The sequence below is a fragment of the Mesoplodon mirus genome, assembly GCF_964341445.2.
Source record: "Mesoplodon mirus genome assembly, chromosome: 1".
Classification (NCBI taxonomy): Eukaryota; Metazoa; Chordata; class Mammalia; order Artiodactyla; family Ziphiidae; genus Mesoplodon; species Mesoplodon mirus.
In genome coordinates this window covers 210334611-210353675 of record NC_138976.1, presented here as the reverse complement: position 1 = coordinate 210353675, position 19065 = coordinate 210334611, and the positions used below count along the sequence as shown (strand labels likewise).

Below are 19065 nucleotides of genomic sequence, written 5' to 3'. Positions count from 1 at the left end.
AATATTTTCACTACCCTAAAAGTCCTCTATGCTCCACTTAGTTATGCTCCCTACCCTACCCCAGCAACCACTGATCTTTTTATTGTCTCCGTATTTTGGCTTTTCCAGAATGTATTGATAATACAGGTGGAATCATACATTATGTAGCCTTTTCATATTGGGTACTTTCACTTAGTAATATGCAAGTAAGGTTCTCCATGTCTTTTCATGGCTTGATAGCTCATTTCTTTTTAGTGCTGAATAATATTCCATTCTCTAGATGTAACACAGTTTATTCACCAACCTACTGAAGAACTTGGTTGCTTCCAAGTTTTGATAATTATGAATACAGTGGCTATAAACATCTGTGCACAGGTTTTTGTGTGAACATAGGTTTTACAGCTCCTTTGGGTAAACACCAAGGAGCATGACTGCTGGATCATATGGTAAGAACATGTTTAGTTTGTACATTATTTCTATTTTACAGATTAGGAAACTAAGGCAAAGAGAAATCAAATAATTTGCCTGAAGTCACATCTATTATTTGAATTGGGATTTGAGCTGGGATTTGAATTTACACAGTTTAGCTCCAGAGTTAGTGCTCTTAACCACTACACATACAGCTTCTCAACAATTAAGAAAGACCTCACACTAAATAAAAGGAACGTCACTGTTAGTCAGCTACACTATGCATTGTAACTTGGCTATGCTGGATTCTGCACCATTTCTAATTTCTTCATTTTCAAGAAACTCTTCTGATCTCCTTTCCACAGCAAAATTTTCAAATTTATTTTGCTCTGTGCAGGCAATCTGATGATTCTTCATTCCAAATCTTCATTCACTGCTGTACCAAAGACAAATATCAAGAACACAGCCCCTTTTAGGTTTAACACATTTTAGGTTCCTCCCTCCCAACAGAAAAAGAAATGCAGCTGGTCTGAACGTAACATTATAAAATCTAAACATATTTTCAATAGAGTCGTTGGCACTTACTAGCTCTGTGACCTTAAGCACACTTACTAACATCTCTGAGACTATCTGCTCTGCAGTAGCTATAAAGATTACCTGAGAGCCAGTACACAGATCCAATTCCATGCCTGATGCATAATTCAGTCTGTTCTCAAGACAGCAGCCAGAGTGATCTTGTTAACTTCATGTCACCCTTCTCTTCAAAACCCTTCTAGTCACCCGATTTACAATTTAAACCAGCTCCCCTTCCCTGTGCCACTTTTCTCTTCAGGACTTATGAATAGCACATTCCATCATTTATTTATTTATTTCTCCTGTTTATCATCTGCTTTTCTCTACTCAATGAAGACATAGATTTTTGTCTGCTTTGTCAACTGTTATGCCTCAAAAGGCCAGAAAAGGGCCTATCACGTAGTAGGTGCTTAAAGATTTGTTGAACAAATACATGAATACACGTTCAATAAAAAGTAGCTGCCAACACACCACCATCACTTAATCTCTTTGAACCTCAGCTTTTTAGTCTGTAAAGGAGGCACAGTAATAGTGCTTTACTTATCTCAAGATTATCGCTAAGAGCCTATCAATTACATGACAGTACCACTACGCAAATGCAAGGAATGGCATTCTCCCTATCTTAGCTTTCCTGATCACAGTTATATCTCCAACTTCTCACCTATTTTCAACCTGACAAATTTGTATTTCTTCTAATTCCCTGAGGGGTGTAGCTGTTTTCTTCTGCCAAATACACATGATGACAATAAATTCAACCCTCAGCCCAAATTTTCTCTCCTTTAGGATGCCTTCCCTAATACCAATTACGCAGTTTATTCACATCCCCTTATCATGAAGGGCTGACTGAAGATTTATCTAGTGGCTCGGATGCTATAAAACATAGCTTCCTAATACCACAGTAGTATTTTGTTCTTAAAAGAATTAAAGCACTCATGACTCTTTATGTAGTAAAACAAAACCAAACCAGGTTACTTTTAAACTGTAAGTCCTCACCTCTGAATCTGCAACCTCAAAAAAACAAAACAAAAAAACTCCAAAAACAACAAAAAAAAACCCAAACCCCCAGAACTATATAAAATCCCCTTTCTCCTCAAATCACTTCCGGACGGCAGGCAGGCAACATTTAAAAAACACCTTTTCTTTTTTTTCCAAATCCCTCCAGCCTTTCTAACTATGTTAAGTCCTCAGGGAAAGAACTTAGGACTGCTTTGAATATACAATATGTCTGGCAGTTTGCTATGAACTTCACTGGCTTCTGTGATCTCACACCTTAAATACACCTTAGGCAGGGTCCCTGTCTCTCAGGAGACTCATCACAGATCAGGGCAAAACAATACTACAGTACGATTCTCACCATTTCATCATTTAAAGAAATATGCTGTTTGTTTCAGATTCTTCAGAAAACATATTATGATAAAGCAGATAGGTACGATATTAACAATAGGTGAAGCTGGTTTTCACAAGCAAGGTTTCCATACTCCCTAGCCTTTTCCCAGAAACAACCACATCTGGCTGGTTATTTCTACAGGGTTGAACCAACCTCACGTGAATATCACCACCACAGATACTTCTAAACTCATAAGGAGGTCAACAATTCCTAATTCAACACTCATCAGAATCACTTGGAGGGCTTTCTTAAAAACCGAGACTGCTAGGCCCCACCCCCAGAATTTCCACTCAGTAGGTCTGAGTGGGGCTGAGAATCTGCATTTTTAACTAGTTTCCAGTGATGCTGATGCTTTGAGAACTACTGCATTAGGTAAGCAATCTGCATTTACCTAACAGCACATATTCTATAGGTTATTGTCAAAGAGTGTCTCCTGGGTTCTGTTAAAACCTGTCACACAAGCAAACCTTGCTTTTTTCTGAGCCGATCTTCACAATGTCTTGAAATATATTAAGAAGTCCTACATCATCAACCAGACCAAGAAAAAGCCTCATGTTCCTGGGTGAGACCTGGGCACTAATGTTCTTACCAAAATTCTATTTTAAACCAAACACATCACCTGGAATCAGGGCATTGCTATGCAAGTGGTATCAGCAAGAAGAAAGACTCTCCACATCAGCCACTTTTTAGTCAAGCACCACACACCGCATCATTTTGGAGACCATAATTAGGATTCCTAAGCAACAGATGTTTATTATCTGAATATTCCTTTTAGTAAGTATATAATTATTGCAGACATATAATTACATTCACCTTTAAATATACATATTGTGATACTGTTTAGAATTTTTAAAATAAATTGCAGCTAGTTCAACATGAAAAGCTTAAAATATTGGATGAAGCAGAGTTTACTATTCACTTTACTATCCCCATTTATTTACAGACTGGAAAGGATAACAAGATTTTACACCTCTTAAATTCCTGAACTACTTCTCAAAGAAAAAGCCATCCTGTGAAACATATTTCAAATACTTGGGTGACAAGCTTGGATGACTTAAAACATAGGCAGGTGTGTAGCTCCTGGGACACCACAGGCTTAGATTAGAACTTCTATAGCAAGACACAGAGAATATCTGGTTTAAGTAGTAGATTGAACTCATACACTAGCTTCCCCTTCCTCCTAAGATCATGGTGAGAAGAAATTTTAAAAAGAATAAGCTCGGGGCTTCCCTGGTGGCACAGTGGTTGAGAGTCCGCCTGCCGATGCAGGGGACGCGGGTTGGTGCCCTGGTCCGGGAGGATCCCGCATGCCATGGAGCGGCTGGGCCCATGAGCCATGGCCGCTGAGCCTGTGCATCCGGAGCCTGTGCTCCGCAACGGGAGAGGCCACAACAGTGAGAGGCCCGTGTACTGCAAAAAAAAAAAAAAAAGAATAAGCTCACAGAGCAAGGAGCAAGAGTCTTCAATGGATTTTGGAAGAAAGAAAGCAGATGAAAGTAAAGAGGCAACTAAAACTGAGTCGAGGAAGTTGTAGCCTAAAATACCATGAAGAAGGTAACAACAGATGGTTATGTCTCATCAGAAAAGATGGAAGACTCTGAGATGACCACCTTCAAAGTGCTGAAAGAAATACATGGTCAACCAAGAATTCTATAACCAGCTAAATTCTCCTTGAAAAATGAAGGAGAAATTAAGACACCTCCAGATTTAAAAACAAACAATCCAAAACCATAAAACAGATATGAGAGAATTTGTTGCTAGCAGACCTGCCCTATGAGAAATACTAAAGGAAATCCTTCAGGCCGAAATGAATGACATTATAGGGTAACTTGAATCCACACAAAGAAATAAAAAGCACCAGAAAAAGTTAACTAAATGGGTATTATGGAATAAATATAACTCTTTAAATATAACTCTTTTCTTGACCAGTTTTAAGATACTTGCATAAAGCAATAATTATAAAAATAGGTTGATAAGCATAAAGTGTATATAAAAGTATAATTTGATGACAGTAATAGTACAGAAGAGGGAGAAGGAAATGCAGATATACTGGAGGAAAGGTTTTGTATACTTCAATTAAACTAGTATTAATCTGAACGAGGCTGTTTTAAGAGCTAATTGTAATCCTAAGGTGAGTGCTAAGAAAATAACTGAAAATAAACAGAAAAGAAAAAAAATGAAATTGGAAAGGCATAATCAAAAATATCTAACACAACAGAAGGCAAGAATCAAGGAATAAAGGAACGCAAAAGCTGCAAGACATATAAAAACAAGAAAAGGGCAGGTGTAAATTCTAATTTATCAGTAATTACACTAAGTGTAAATGGATTACATACCCCAATCAAAAGTCAGAGATTGGCAGAATGGATTTAGAAAATGAGCCACCTAAAAATATATATATAAGACCTACATGAGGAAAACTACAAAACACTAATGAACAAAATCAAAGAAGAAATAAGTAAATGGAAAAATAGTCCATGTTCATGGACAGGAAGATTCAATATTGCCAAGATGTCAGTTCTCCCCAACTTGATCTATAGATTCAATGCAACCTCAGCCAAAAAAATCCCAACAAGTTATTTTACAGACATCAACAAACTGATTCTAAAGTTTATATGGAAAGGCAAAAGATGTAGGATAGCCAACACAATACTGAATGAGAAGAACAAAGCTGGAGTACTTATATTACCTGACTCCAAGACTTACAATAAAGCTAGCAGTAATCAAGACAATGTGGTACTGGCCAAAAGAACAGATCAATGGACCAAACAGAGAACCCAGCAATAGACCCACATAAATACAGTCACCTGATCTTTGACAAAGGAGCAAAGTTATACAGTCTCTTCAACAAATGGTGCTGGAACAACAGGACGTCCATAAGAAAAAAAACATTAATCTAGACATAGACCTTAGACTCATCACAAAAATTAACTCAAAATCAATGATAGGCCAAAATGTACAACACAAAACTATAAAACTTCTATAAGATAATATAGGAGAAAACCTTGGAAACAGTGATGCCTTTTGAGATACAACACCAAAAAAGACAAAATCCATAAAAGAAATGACTAATAAGCTGGACTTAATTAAAATTAAAAACTTCTGCTCTGTGAAAGACAAAGTCAAAAGAAAGAGAAGACAAACCACGGACTGGGAAAAAACATTTGCACAAGAGACATCTGGTAATGGACTGTTATGCAAAACATACAAACAACTCTTAAAATTCAACAATAAGAGAACAAACAACCTGAGTAAAAACTGAGCCAAAGACCTTAACAGAGATCTCACCAAAGAAAATACATGGCAAATAATCATATGAAAAGGAGCTCCACATCATATGTCATCAGAGAAATGCAAATTAATACAACAATGAGATACCATTACACACCTATTAGAATGGCTAAAACTTGGAACACTGATAACACCAAATGCTGGTGAGAATGTGGAGCAATAGGAACTCTGTACATTACTAGTGGAAATGTGAAATGGTACAGCCACTTTGAAAGAGTTTGGTGGTTTCTTACAAAACTAAACATACTCTTACGATATAATGCAGCAATTACGCTCCTTGGTATTTTCCCAAAGGAGTTGAAAACTATGTCCACACAAAAACCTGCACACAAATGTTTATAACAAATTTATAATACTTGGATGCATCAAGATGCCCTTCAATGAGTGAATGAATAAACAAGTTGCAGTACATCCAGATAATGGAATATTATTCAGCACTAAAAAGAAATGAGCTGTCAAACTATGAAAAGACATGAAGGAATCTTAAATGTATTATCACTAAGTGAAAGAAGTCAATATGAAAATGCTACATACTATATGATTCCAACTATATGACATTCTGGAAAAAGCAAAACTATGAAGACAAAAAGATCAGTTGTTGCTGGGGATGGGGGAGGCAAAGAGGTAAGAAGAGATGAATAGGCAGAGCAAGAGGATTTTTAGGGCAGTGAAAATACTCTGTATGATGTTCTAATGATGAGTATGTCATTATACATTTGTCCAAATCCAAAAAATGTACATCAAGAATGAACCCTAAGGGAAACTATGGCTGACTATGATGTATCAATGTAGGTTCATTGATTATAACAAATGTAGCATTTTGGTGAGTGATGCTGATAATGAGAGATGCATCTGTTGGGGCAGGGGATATATGGGAAATCTCTGTACCTTCCTTTCTCTGTACCTTCACAATTTTGTTATGAACTTAAAACTGATCTAAAAAAATTAGTCTTAAAAACATGGACCCAAACAACATAAAACAAAAAGGCATAAATTGGATTCCATTCAAAAAAATAAATCCAACTATATGCTATCTACAAAAGACAAGTTAGATTCAATAACACAAACAGGCTGAAAAATAAAAGATAGAAAAATATAGACCATGCAAGCAATAACCAAAATAGAACTGAGAAGGCTATACTAACATCACACAAAATTCTATAAGGCAAAAATTGTTCCTAGAAACAAAAGAAAGATATTTTACAATGAAAAGAGGATCGATTCATCAGGAAGATATAGTGACTATAAGTATACTTGCACTTAAAAAGAGAGCCCCAAAATACATGAAGTAAAACTGAAAACCTGAAGGGAGAAATAGACAATTCAACAAAAATAGTTGGAGACTTCAATACCTCTCTTATAAGAATGGGTTGAAAGCAAGGCAGAAGATCAACAAAAAAGAGCTAATTTATTGAAGAATACCATAAACTACCTTGTCGTAGCAGATATCTACAGAATACTCTAGATCCAAAAAGAACAGAATACACATTCTTCTCAAATGCACATGAAACATTCTCCGTGACAGATCATGTGCTAGGTGACAAAACCTCAAAAAACTAAAAAAGAATTAAATCATGCAAAGTATGTTCTTTGACCACAATGAAATTAAATTTGAAATCAATAACAAAAGAAAATGTGGAAAAATGACAAATATATAAAAGTTAAGCAACATATGCTTAAATAACCAATGGGTCAAAGAGGAAAACACAATGGAAAACATAAAGTACTTTGGGATGAATGAAAAAAACAAAAAAAAATCAAACCTTGTGATACACAGCTATGCTGATACACAGCAATGCTAAAGAGAAATTTATGGCTGCAAACGCTATATTAGAAAGAGAAAGAATTCAACTCAGTAACCTTCCACCTTAAGTAACTGGAAAAAAGAAGAGCAAGATGAACCCAAAGCAAGCAGGAGGTAGGAAATGCAAAAGATCAGAATGGAAAAAAAAGAGACAGAGAAAAGTCATGCAGAAAAATCAACAAAACCAAAAGTTGGTTCTTTAAAAAAATCAACAAAATTGACAGACTTTTAGCTAGACTTCCCCCCGCCCCGTACCACAAAAAAGAGAAGATTCAAATTATAATAATAAAGAGGGTATATTATAACCAGAAATAAAAAGGATTATAAGAGAATACTATGAAGAAAAGTATGCCAACAAATAGTTAAGAAAGATTTTAAAAGTTCCTAGAAAGACACAAACTACCAAGAATACCTTTGAGAAGAAACAAAATCTGGGAGAGTGATGTCAGCAGCACAGTGAAATGAGACACTCCCTTTCAATCTACAACCAGTAAAACATCCATAACTCAACTAGGTCCCCTCTACTCAACACAGTAGGATGCTGAAGAATACCACACACCTGTACACCAAAAGGTGGGTGGACTGTAACACACAGAGGCAGAACAGAGGGAACAATAGAGACAGTGCCTGCAATCCTAGTGCTCCAGCCACGACAGCTAAGTCCACAGCCCCAGAAAACCAGGTAGCAACAGAGGAGGTGGTATACGTGCCTCTGACCTCCCAGCATGAGTGGCACCCATGGCTACTGGTAACTGGGCAGCAGCAGTACTAGGGCCCAGGACCCCATCCCCCAAGTCACTGAGGCGCCCACGACTCTGGCCTACTGCCACAGTGCCCACAGTGGTGGAGCCTGTGAACCTTATAATACCAGACACAAGCAGAGGTGCCTGCATGAACCCAACTCCCCATCCCACCCTTGGTGGTGAAGCCTGTGATTCATGGAATTCTGGACGCAGCAGAAGAGCCCATCATCCCTGTGCCCCAGGAGGTGATGCCACTGAACCTGAAGGCACAAGAAGCGATAATGAGGGTATGGGGCAATACCTCTGACACTGGAAAACAAAAGAAAATCCTCTATTTTCTTACTTGTTGAGTTATTAGAACCCAGTGGGAAAGTATTTGCTACTTCAAATGCACCAGCAGAGGAACAACTCATCAGGCATCCTAAAGAACCACAGTAACACTGTATCACAAAAAGAAAATGACAATTCCCCAAAAACCAACCTAAAATTGTGGAGTATCATGATCTAACAGAGAATTCAAAATAGCTGTCATGAAGAAATTCCACAAGCTACAAGAAAACTCAGAAAGGCCCAAGTTCAATTAGCTCAGGAATAAAATTAATGAACAGAAAGAACACTTTACCAAAGAGACTGAGACTCTAAAAAAGAACCCAACAAACTCTGGAGCTGAAGAACTCAATACATGAAATAAAGAATGTACTAGAAAGCACTGGAAATAGAGCAAACCAGATATCACAAAAATGCAAAGAATTATAAGAGAATCTTATGAACAGCTACGTAGCAACAAATTGGACAACCTAGAAGAAACAGACAAATTCTTAGAATAATATAACCTTCCAAAACTGAATCATAAAGACAGAGGTTGAAACAGTAATATAAAAACCTCCCCCAAAACAAAAGTCCAGGACCAGAGAGCATCACAGGTGAATTCTATCAAACATTCAAAGAAGATTTAATATCTATCCTATCAAAGTCTTCAGAAAAATAAAGAAGAAGGAATGCTTTCTAACTCATTTCATAAAGCCAATGTCACTCTGATACCAAAACCAAATGAAGACAGCACACAAAAAAGAAAATTACAGCCAACATCTCTGATAAACACAGATGAAAAAATCCTCAACAAAATATTGGCAAACTATATATAACAGTATACTCAAAGGATCACACACCATGATCAAGTGGGATTTATGCCAGGGAGGCAAGGATGGTTCAATATCCTGAAACCAATCACAATGATACATCACATTAATAAAATGAAGCATAAAAACATAAGATCATCTGAATACATGCAGAAAAAGCATTTGACAAGATTCTAACACCCATTTGTGATAAAAACTCAATAAAGTGAGTATAGAACATACCTCAACATAATAAAGGCCATATATGACAAAAGCACAGCTAACATCACCCTCATTGGTGAAAAACTGAAAACTATCCCATTAAAATTAGGAATAAGGACTTCTCCAGTGGCGCAGTGGTTAAGAATCTGCCTGCCAATGCAGGGGACATGGGTTCGATCCCTGGTCCGGGAAGATCCCACATGCCACAGAGCAACTACACCCGTGCGCCACAACTACTGAGCCAGCGCTCTAGAGCCTGTGAGCCACAACTACTGAGCCCACATGCCACAACTACTGAGACTGCGCACCCTAGAGCCCATGCACCGCAACTACTGAGCCCACGTGCCACAACTACTGAGCCTGTGCACCGCCAACTACTGAAGCCCACGCACTCTAGGGACAGTGTGCCACAACTACTGAGCCCGTGTGCTGCAACTACTGAAGCCCGCATGCCTAGAGCCTGTGCTCCACAACAAGAAAAGCCACCACAATGAGACGCCTGCTCACTTGCAACGAAGAGTAGCCTCTGCTCGCCACAAATAGAGAAAGCCCATGCACAGCAACGAAGACCTAATGCAGCCAAAAAACAAATAAAAATTTTAAAAATTTTAAAAATTAAAATAAAATTAGGAATAAGACAAAGATGCCCACTCTTGCCACTCTTATTCAACATAGCATTGGATGTCCTAGGTAGAGCAATTAGATAAGAAAAAGAAATAAAAAACTGTTACTATTTGTGGATGGTATGATTATATATGTTAGAAACCCTAAAGACACCACCACTATTAGAAGTAATAAACAAACACAGCAAAGTTGCAGAATACAAAATCAACATACACAAATTTGTGGTGTTTTTAACACACTAACATTGAGCTAACAGGAAGAGAAATTAAGAAAATAACCCCACTTACAATCACAACAAAAAGAATAAAATATCTAGGAATAAATTTAACCAAGGAGGTGAAAGATCTGTACATTGAAAACTATAACACACTGTTGAAAAATACTGAAGAAGAGATAAATAAATGGAAATATACTCTGTGCTCACAGATTGGAAGAATTAACATTGCTCAAATGTCCTAAAGCAATCTCAGGTTTGAATAAATCCCTATCAAAAATTCCAAGGACATTTTTCACAGAAACAGAACAAAAACTTCTAAGACTTACATGGAACCACAAAAGACCCCTGAATAGCCAACATAATCCTGATGGAAAAAAAAAAAAAAACAAAGCTGGAGGTATCACACACCCCAATTTCAAATATTACAAAGCTATAGTAACAAAACAGCATGGTATTGGCAGAAAAAGTTACATAGATCTATAGAACAGAACTGAGAGCAAGAAATAAACCCACACATATATGGACAACTAATTTATGACAAAGGAGCAAAGAAAATACAATGGAGAAAGCCTAGTCTTTTCAACAAATGGTGATGGGAAAACTGGACAATCACATGCAAAAAAAGAAAAATGAAACTAGACCACTATCTCACATCATACACAAAAATCAACTCAAAGTAGATTAAAGACTTGAATGTAAGATCTGAAACCATAAAACTCCTGGAAGAAAACATAGGCTGTATGCACTGTGACACTGATCTTATTATCTTTCTAGATAATGTCTCCTCAGGCAAGAGAAACTAAAGCAAAAATAAACAGGACTCCATCAAACTAAAAAGCTTCTGCACAGCAAAGGAAAATGTCAACAGAACGAAAAGACAACCTACTGAATGGGAGAAGATATCTGTAAATCATATATCCAATAAGGGATTGATATCCAAAATACATAAAGAATTCATACGACATGACAACAAAAAAACCAAATGACCTTATTTAAAAGTGGGCAAAGGAGCTTCCAAAAGAAGACATACAGAATGCCAACAGGCACATGAAAAGATGTTAACAGCACTATTTATTAGAGAAATGCAAATCAAAACCACAATGAGATACTAACTCATGCTTGTTAAAATTAACAAGCTATTGTCAAAAAGGCAAGAAATAACAAGTTTTAGCAAGTATGTGAAGAAAAGGGAACACTCATACACTATTGGTGGGAATGTAAATTGGTGTAGCCACTAGGGAAAACAGTATGGAGATTCCTCAAAAAATTAATAGAACTACGATAAGGTCCAGCTATCCCTTGTTTGGGTATTTATCTAAAGAATACAAAAACACTCACTCCAAAAGATACACGGACCCCTGTGATCATTGTGGCATTATGTACAATAGCCATGATATGAATATAACCTAATTGCCCATCTTGTGATGAATGGAGAAAGAAGATGTAGATAGACAAATAGATAGATGTATATATACTAGAATACACACTACTCAGCCATAAAAAAAGAAAGAAATCTTGCCATTTCTTTCAACATGGATGGACCTTGAGAATATTATCCTAAGTGAAATATGTCAGATGAATAAAGACAAATATCATATAATTTCACTCATGTGGAATATAAAAAACGAATTTTAAAAAGTTGAGTAAACTAAACCAAACATAGATACAGTGAGCGTAGTGCTTACCAGAGAGGAAGGTGTGTTGTGGCAGGGGGGTGAAATGGGTAAAGGGGATCAACTATGTGGTGACAGATGGAAACTAAATTTTTGGTGAGCTGTAATGTATAGAGAAGCAGAAGTATATTATTGCACACATGAAGCTTATATAATGCTATAAGCCAATGTTACCTCAATAAAGAAGTAATTAAAACAAAGAAAAAAATAGAAAATCTGAATAGACCTATATCAAGTAAAGAAACTAATTATTCCAAAAACTTGCCACAAAAAAAGCACCAAGCCTAGATGGTTTTACTGGTGAGTTCTACCAAACATTAAAGAATTAACACCAATCTTTTTCAAGTTCCTCAAAAAACAGAAGAGGAGGAACATGTCACAATTCATTCTATGAGTACAGAATTACACTGATACTAAAATGAGAAAAACATCACAAGAAAATTATAGACCAGTATCTCTTATGAATATGGAGGAAAAAAATCCTCAAAATATATTAGCAACAAACCAAATGCAACAACATACAGAAAAGTATATACACCATGATAAAATGGAATTTATCTCAGGAACATGAGGTTGCTGTAACATTCAAAATCAATGAAATACCTCATATCAGTGGAATAAATGACAAAAACCACATGATCATCTCAACAGACACAAAAAGCATTTGACAAAAACCAACATCCTCTCAAGATAAAAACACTCAATAAACTAGCATTACAAGGGAATTTCCTCATACTGACAAAGGGCACCTATGAAAAACCCACAACATCATAAGTAATGGCGGAATACAAACAGCTTTCCCCTAAGATCCAGCACCAGACAGACATACACTCTTATCACTTCTGTTCAACACTGTAATGGGGGTTCCAGTCACAGCAATAATGCAAGATAAAGAAATAAAAGTCTTCCATATTGCAAAGGAAGAAATAAAAGAATTTCAATTTGCAGATGATGTGATGTTTAGAAGAGTTTAAGGAATCCACTAAAAAAAAAAAAAACACTGGGCTTCCCTGGTGGCGCAGTGGTTGGGAGTCTGCCTGCCAATGCAGGGGACACGGGTTCGTGCCCCGGTCTGGGAAGATCCCACATGCCGCAGGGCGGCAAGGCCCGTGAGCCATGGCCACTGAGCCTGCGCGTCCGGAGCCTGTGCTCCGCAATGGGAGAGGCCACAACAGTGAGAGGCCCGCGTATCGCAAAAAAAAAAAAACAAACAAACAAAAAAAACCAAAACTATTGGAACTAATAAGTTCAGCAAGTTGTCAGGATACAAGATTGATATACAAAAACAACTGTATTTCTGTAAGTTTAAACTAAACATAAATTCTACTTCTATAAGGTCTGTAAGAAAAAGATGCTCTTTTTCAAGCTGAGGCAGTTCCCCTCTATTCCTAACTTTCTGAGAGTTTTTAATGAGTCGGTGTTGATTTGTGTAAATGCTTTTTCTGCGTCGACTGATATAATTGTGTGACTTTTGTCTCTTTAACCTGTTAATATGGTCAGTTACACTGATTTTCAAATACTGAAGCATCCTTGCATCCTCTTTCAGCAGTGCTTTAGGCAGCTCACAAGTTTCTGATATGCTGAAATTTCATTCAGTTTAACATATTTCCCCCACTGAGAAAAGCAGGTCCACTCTTACCACTTTTACACAATACAGTATGGAGGTAAAATTATGTTTATTCAGAGATGACACATCAACTATGTAATCTGGTGCAATCCAGAAAAAACCTACTAGAAATAAGCCAACTTAACAAGGTTACATGATCAACATACAAAAATTAATCATATTTTTATATAAATCATAAATAATAAAATTAAAATTAGAAAGCAAATTTACAATAGCATCAAAAATAATGAAATATTTAGGGCTACATCTAACAAAAGATGTGAAAAGGTTGTATACTGAAAACTGTAAAACACTACTGAGAAAAAATAAACAGGACCTTAAAAAGGGGCAAGATCTCCTGTGTTAGTAGTTCAGAAGACTAAGATATCAATTCTCCCCATAATGACCTATAGATCCGTCACAATCTCAACCAAAATGTCATGAGGTTTTTTTGCAGAAATTGACAAGCCAATTACACAACTTATATGGAAATACAGTAGCCAAAACAACTTGAACAAGAAAAGTTTTCAGTCTAATACTTCCAACAGCAATAAAAACAGTGACGTAGTAGCATAAAGCCAGATAAATGGAGCAATGAAACAAGAAAAAAGAATGTCCAGAAATATACCCACACCTACTGGACAACTGATTTCTGACAAAGATATAAAGGCAGTGAAGTAGAAAAAAGTATGCTCTTTTCAACAAAGTGTGCTGAAACAACTGAATATCCCTATGCAAAAATAGGAACCTCTAATGACCTTTCATACCACAAACAAAAATTGACTCAAAATTGATAATATGCCCAAATTTGAGAACTGATAAACTTTATAAACATGAAGCAAAAACTGATAAAACTGAAAGGAGAAACAGACAAATTGCCTACAGTTAGCCCTCTATACCCACAGGTTCCCTATTCATGGATTCAACCAACCATGGATGGAAAATATTTGGAAAAAGAATTCCAGAAACCTCCAAAAAGCAAAACTTGAATTTGCTACATACCTGTAACTACTTACATAGATTTCAGCTTGTATTTACAACCATTTACATAGCATTTACACTGTATTAGGTATTATAAGTAATCTAAAGATGTTTTAAAGTATATGGTAGGATATGCATAGATTATACACAGAGACAACACCACTTTATATAAGGGACTTGAGCATCCATGGATTTTGGAATCTGGGGGCGGGGGGGGGTGGATACTGGAACCAATCCACTGTGGATAAGTGGGATGACTGTATTTACAATTGGAGGCTTCAACACCCTTTTCCAAGTAATTGATAGAACAGGTAGGCAGAAAATCAGTAAGAATATAGATGACCTGAACAGCACTATCAATCAACTTGATACAACTGATATTTATAGAACATTCCATCTAACAACAGGAGCACGCACAGAACATTCATCAACATTCTGGTACAAAAAACACAATTTAACAAATAGAACAGAAACCTTACAAAGTATATTCTCAAAGCATACCAAAATAAAACTAGAAATCAGTAACAGAAGATAGCTAGACAATTCAAAATATTTGGAAATCAATTTTTCATATACTTTTGGCTGCGTTGGGTCTTCGTTGCTGCACACGGGCTTTCTCTAGTAACAGGCGAGCAGGGGCTGCTCTTCATTGTGGTGCCTGGGCTTCTCATTGTGGTGGCTTCTCTTGTTGCAGAGCACTGGCTCAGAGCACTGGGCTCTAGAGTGCAGGCTCAGTAGTTGTGGCGCATGGGCTTAGCTCTTCTGCAGCATGTGGGATCTTCCTGGACCAGGGCTCGAACCCATGTCCCCAGCATTGGCAGGTGGATTCTTTTTTTTTTTTTTTTGCGGTATGCGGGCCTCTCACTGTTGTGGCCTCTCCCGTTGCGGAGTGCAGACTCCGGACGCGCAGGCTCAGCGGCCATGGCTCACGGCCCAGCCACTCCGCAGCATGTGGGATCCTCCCAGACTGGGGCACGAACCCGTGTCCCCTGCATCGGCAGGCGGATTCTTAACCACTGCACCACCAGGGAAGCCCCAAATATTTGGAAATTAAACAACATAGTTCTAAATTATATATGGGTTAAGAAGTCTCAAGATAAATTTGAAAATATTTTGAACAAAATAAAAATGAAAATACAATTTAACTTGCACAGCATGAATATATTTAATATCATTTAACCACTTAAAATGGTTAAGATGGTAAATTTTATGTTATGTATATTTTACTACAATTAAAAATAACTTTTAAAAATACATCAAAATTTATGGGATGCAGCTAACGTAGTGCTTAGAGAGAAATGTTTAGTATTATATATTTTAGAAAAGAAGAAAGTTCTAAAATCAATAACCTAAGCTTTCAACTTAGGAAACTAGATAAAGAAAAATGAATTAAGCCTAAAGTAAAAGGAATGAGATGATAAACCTCTAATCAAAGTAACCAAGAAAAAAAAGAGGAGACTACAAATTAACAATATCAGGAATAAAACAGGTATCATCACTACTAAAACCAAAGACATGAAAAGATAATAACGGAATACTACAAACAAAGTCTGTGCCCATACATCTGATAATCTGGATAAAATGAACCAGTCCTTGAAGGGCACAAACTACTGAAACTTACTTAAGGAAATATAGATAATATAAATAGTCCTATATCTAAAAAAGAAATTAAATTAGTAGAAAACCTTCACCCACACACACAAAAAAAAGGAACACAAGGCTTAGATGGTTTCACTGGTGAATTTTACTACGTATTTAAGGAAGAAATAATACCACATTTACAGTCTCTTCCAGAAAACATAGGAGATCACTTCCCTACTCATTTTATTAGGCCAGCATTAACCTATTCCCAAACTAAAATATACAGTTGACCCATGAACAGTGTTGGGGTTAGGGATGTTGACCCTCCACGCAGTTGAAAATCCGCTTGTATAACTTTACAATCAGCCCTTGGTATCCACAGTTCCACATCTGCAGAGTCAGCCAACCAGGGTTCGTTCAGTACTGTAGTATGTATTTATTGAAAAAAATCTGTGTATAAGTGGATCCACACAGTTCAAACCCATGTTGTTCAAGGGTCAACGGTATTACAAAAAAGAAAACTATAAAAGAGTATCTTTCATGAATTTAGATGTAAATATATTAGTCAACTGAATTCAGCAATATATAAAAAGGGTAATACATCATGATCACATTGGCGTTCATACCAAAATTGCAAGGTTGGTTTAACATATGTAAATTAATCAATGTAATTCATCATTTTAATACATTGAACAAGAAAAATAATGTGATCATATTAATACATGAGCAGAAACAGTTCAACATCCATTCATGATAAAAACTCTCAAAAAACTAAGAATAGAGGGGAACTTCACTAACCTAATAAAGATTATTTTTTAAAAACCACAGCTAACATCATCCTCAATGGCAAGATGTTAAGCTTTCCCCCTAAGATCAGGAACAAGGCAAGGATGTCCTTTCTCACCACTTCTAATTCAACCTCATACTAAAAGTCCTAGCTAGTGTATTCAAATAAAGAAATGAAAGGTATACAGACTAGAAAGGAAGAAATATGCAAAACTGCTTTAATCACAGACAACATAACTGTCTATGCAGAAAACCCCAAAGTATCTACCAAATAACTCCTGTACATAATAAATGAGTTTAGCAAGGTCAAAAGGTACATAGTCAATACACAAAAGTCCACTGCTTTTCTATATACCAGCAACGAATACTCAGAATTTGAATTTTTTAAAATAATACATTTATAATAACATCCCCCAAAATGAAGTCCTTAGGTGTAAATCTAACAAAATATGTACAGGATTTGAGTATAGAAAACTAGGAATCACTGATGAAAGAAAGAAAATCTAAATAAATAGAGGAGATATTTTGTGTTCTTGCCCTGGAAGACTCAACACAGTAAAGATGTCAATTCTCTGTGGCCTAATGAAATCCCTACTGAAATTCCAGCCAGGTTTTTTATAGACATACATAAGCATATTCTAAAATTTTATGAAAAGGTAAAGGTACTAGCATAACTAATTCAATTATGGGAAAGAAGAACAAAAGTTGAAGGATTTATATTACCCAATTTCAAGACTCACTGTTACAATAATGAACACAGGGTAAGAATAGACACATCAATCAGTGGGATAGAATAGAGAGTATGGAAACAGAACTACAAAAATACTGTCAATTTTTTGACAAAGGTGCAAAAGCAATTCAATGGAGAAAAAACAGTCTTTTCAACAAATGATGTTACACATTGAAAGTCCATATGCAACAAATTGAACCTCAGATCTTACACAAAAATTCACTTGAAATGGATCACAGACCTAAATGTAAAATGCAGAAACTATAAAATTTCTAGAAGAAAATGTAGGGGAACATCTGCATGACTTTGGGTTTGGCAATTAGTTTTTTTTTTTTTTTTTTTTTTTGTTTTTTTTTTTGCGGTATGCGGGCCTCTCACTGTTGTGGCCTCTCCCGTTGCGGAGCACAGGCTCCGGACGCGCAGGCCCAGCGGCCATGGCTCACGGGCCTAGCCGCTCCGCGGCATATGGGATCCTCCCAGACCGGGGCACGAACCCGTATCCCCTGCATCGGCAGGCGGACTCTCAACCACTGCGCCACCAGGGAGGCCCCTGGCAATTAGTTTTTAAGTACAATACCAAAAGCAAAATTCATAAAAGAAAAAATTTTAAGTTGGACTTAATTAAAATCAAAACCCTTTGCTTTGTGAAAGACACTGTTAGGAGAATGAAAAGACATACTGAGGGCTTCCCTGGTGGCACAGTGGTTAAGAATCCACCTGCCACATGGGTTCAAGCCCTTGTCCAGGAAGATCCCACATGCCATGGAGCAACTAAGCCCGTGTGCCACAACTACTGAGCCTGTGCTCTAGAGCCCACAAGCCACAACTACTGAGCCTGTGAGCCACAACTACTGAGCCCATGAGCCACAACTACTGAAGCCCACACGCCTAGAGCCCGTGCTCCGCAACAAGAGAAGCCACCACAACGAAGAGTAGCCTCTGCTCGCCACAACTAGAGAAAGCCTGCGTGCAACAAAGACCCAACATAGCCAAAAATAATAAATAAATAAGGAAAGAAAGAAAAGAAAGAAAAAAGAGAGAGAGAGAAGGACAGAGGAAGAAAGAGAAAGAAAGAAGAAAGAAAGGGAAGAAAGGGAAGGAAGGAAGGAAGGAAGAAAGAAAGGAAGAAAGGAAGGAAGGAAGAAAGGAAGGAAGAAAGGAAGGAAGGAAGAAAGAAAGAAAGAAAGGAAGGAAGAAAGAAAAAGAAAAGACATACTGGGAGAAAATATCTGCAAATCATATACTGACAAAGGACATGTTTCCAGCATATACAAAGAAACTTTTAAGGTTGAATAAGAAAACAACCAGGGCTTCCCTGGTGGCGCAGTGGTTGAGAGTCCGC

The 19065-nt window shown here is 37.0% G+C and overlaps 1 protein-coding gene across 4 annotated transcripts in view; it reads right to left on the bottom strand.

Annotated features, from left to right (window-relative positions):
• The window catches only part of PTPDC1 (protein tyrosine phosphatase domain containing 1), a gene marked incomplete at its 5' end in the record, with an annotated part of 88829 nt that overhangs the window by 59223 nt on the left and 10541 nt on the right, over positions 1-19065 (bottom strand). The window contains one exon of one of the 4 annotated variants that reach the window (XM_082612738.1): positions 10033-10095. The exons of the other annotated variants lie outside the window; for them this stretch is intronic. The remainder of the gene's footprint in view (positions 1-10032; positions 10096-19065) is intronic. 4 annotated transcript variants of the gene reach the window in all.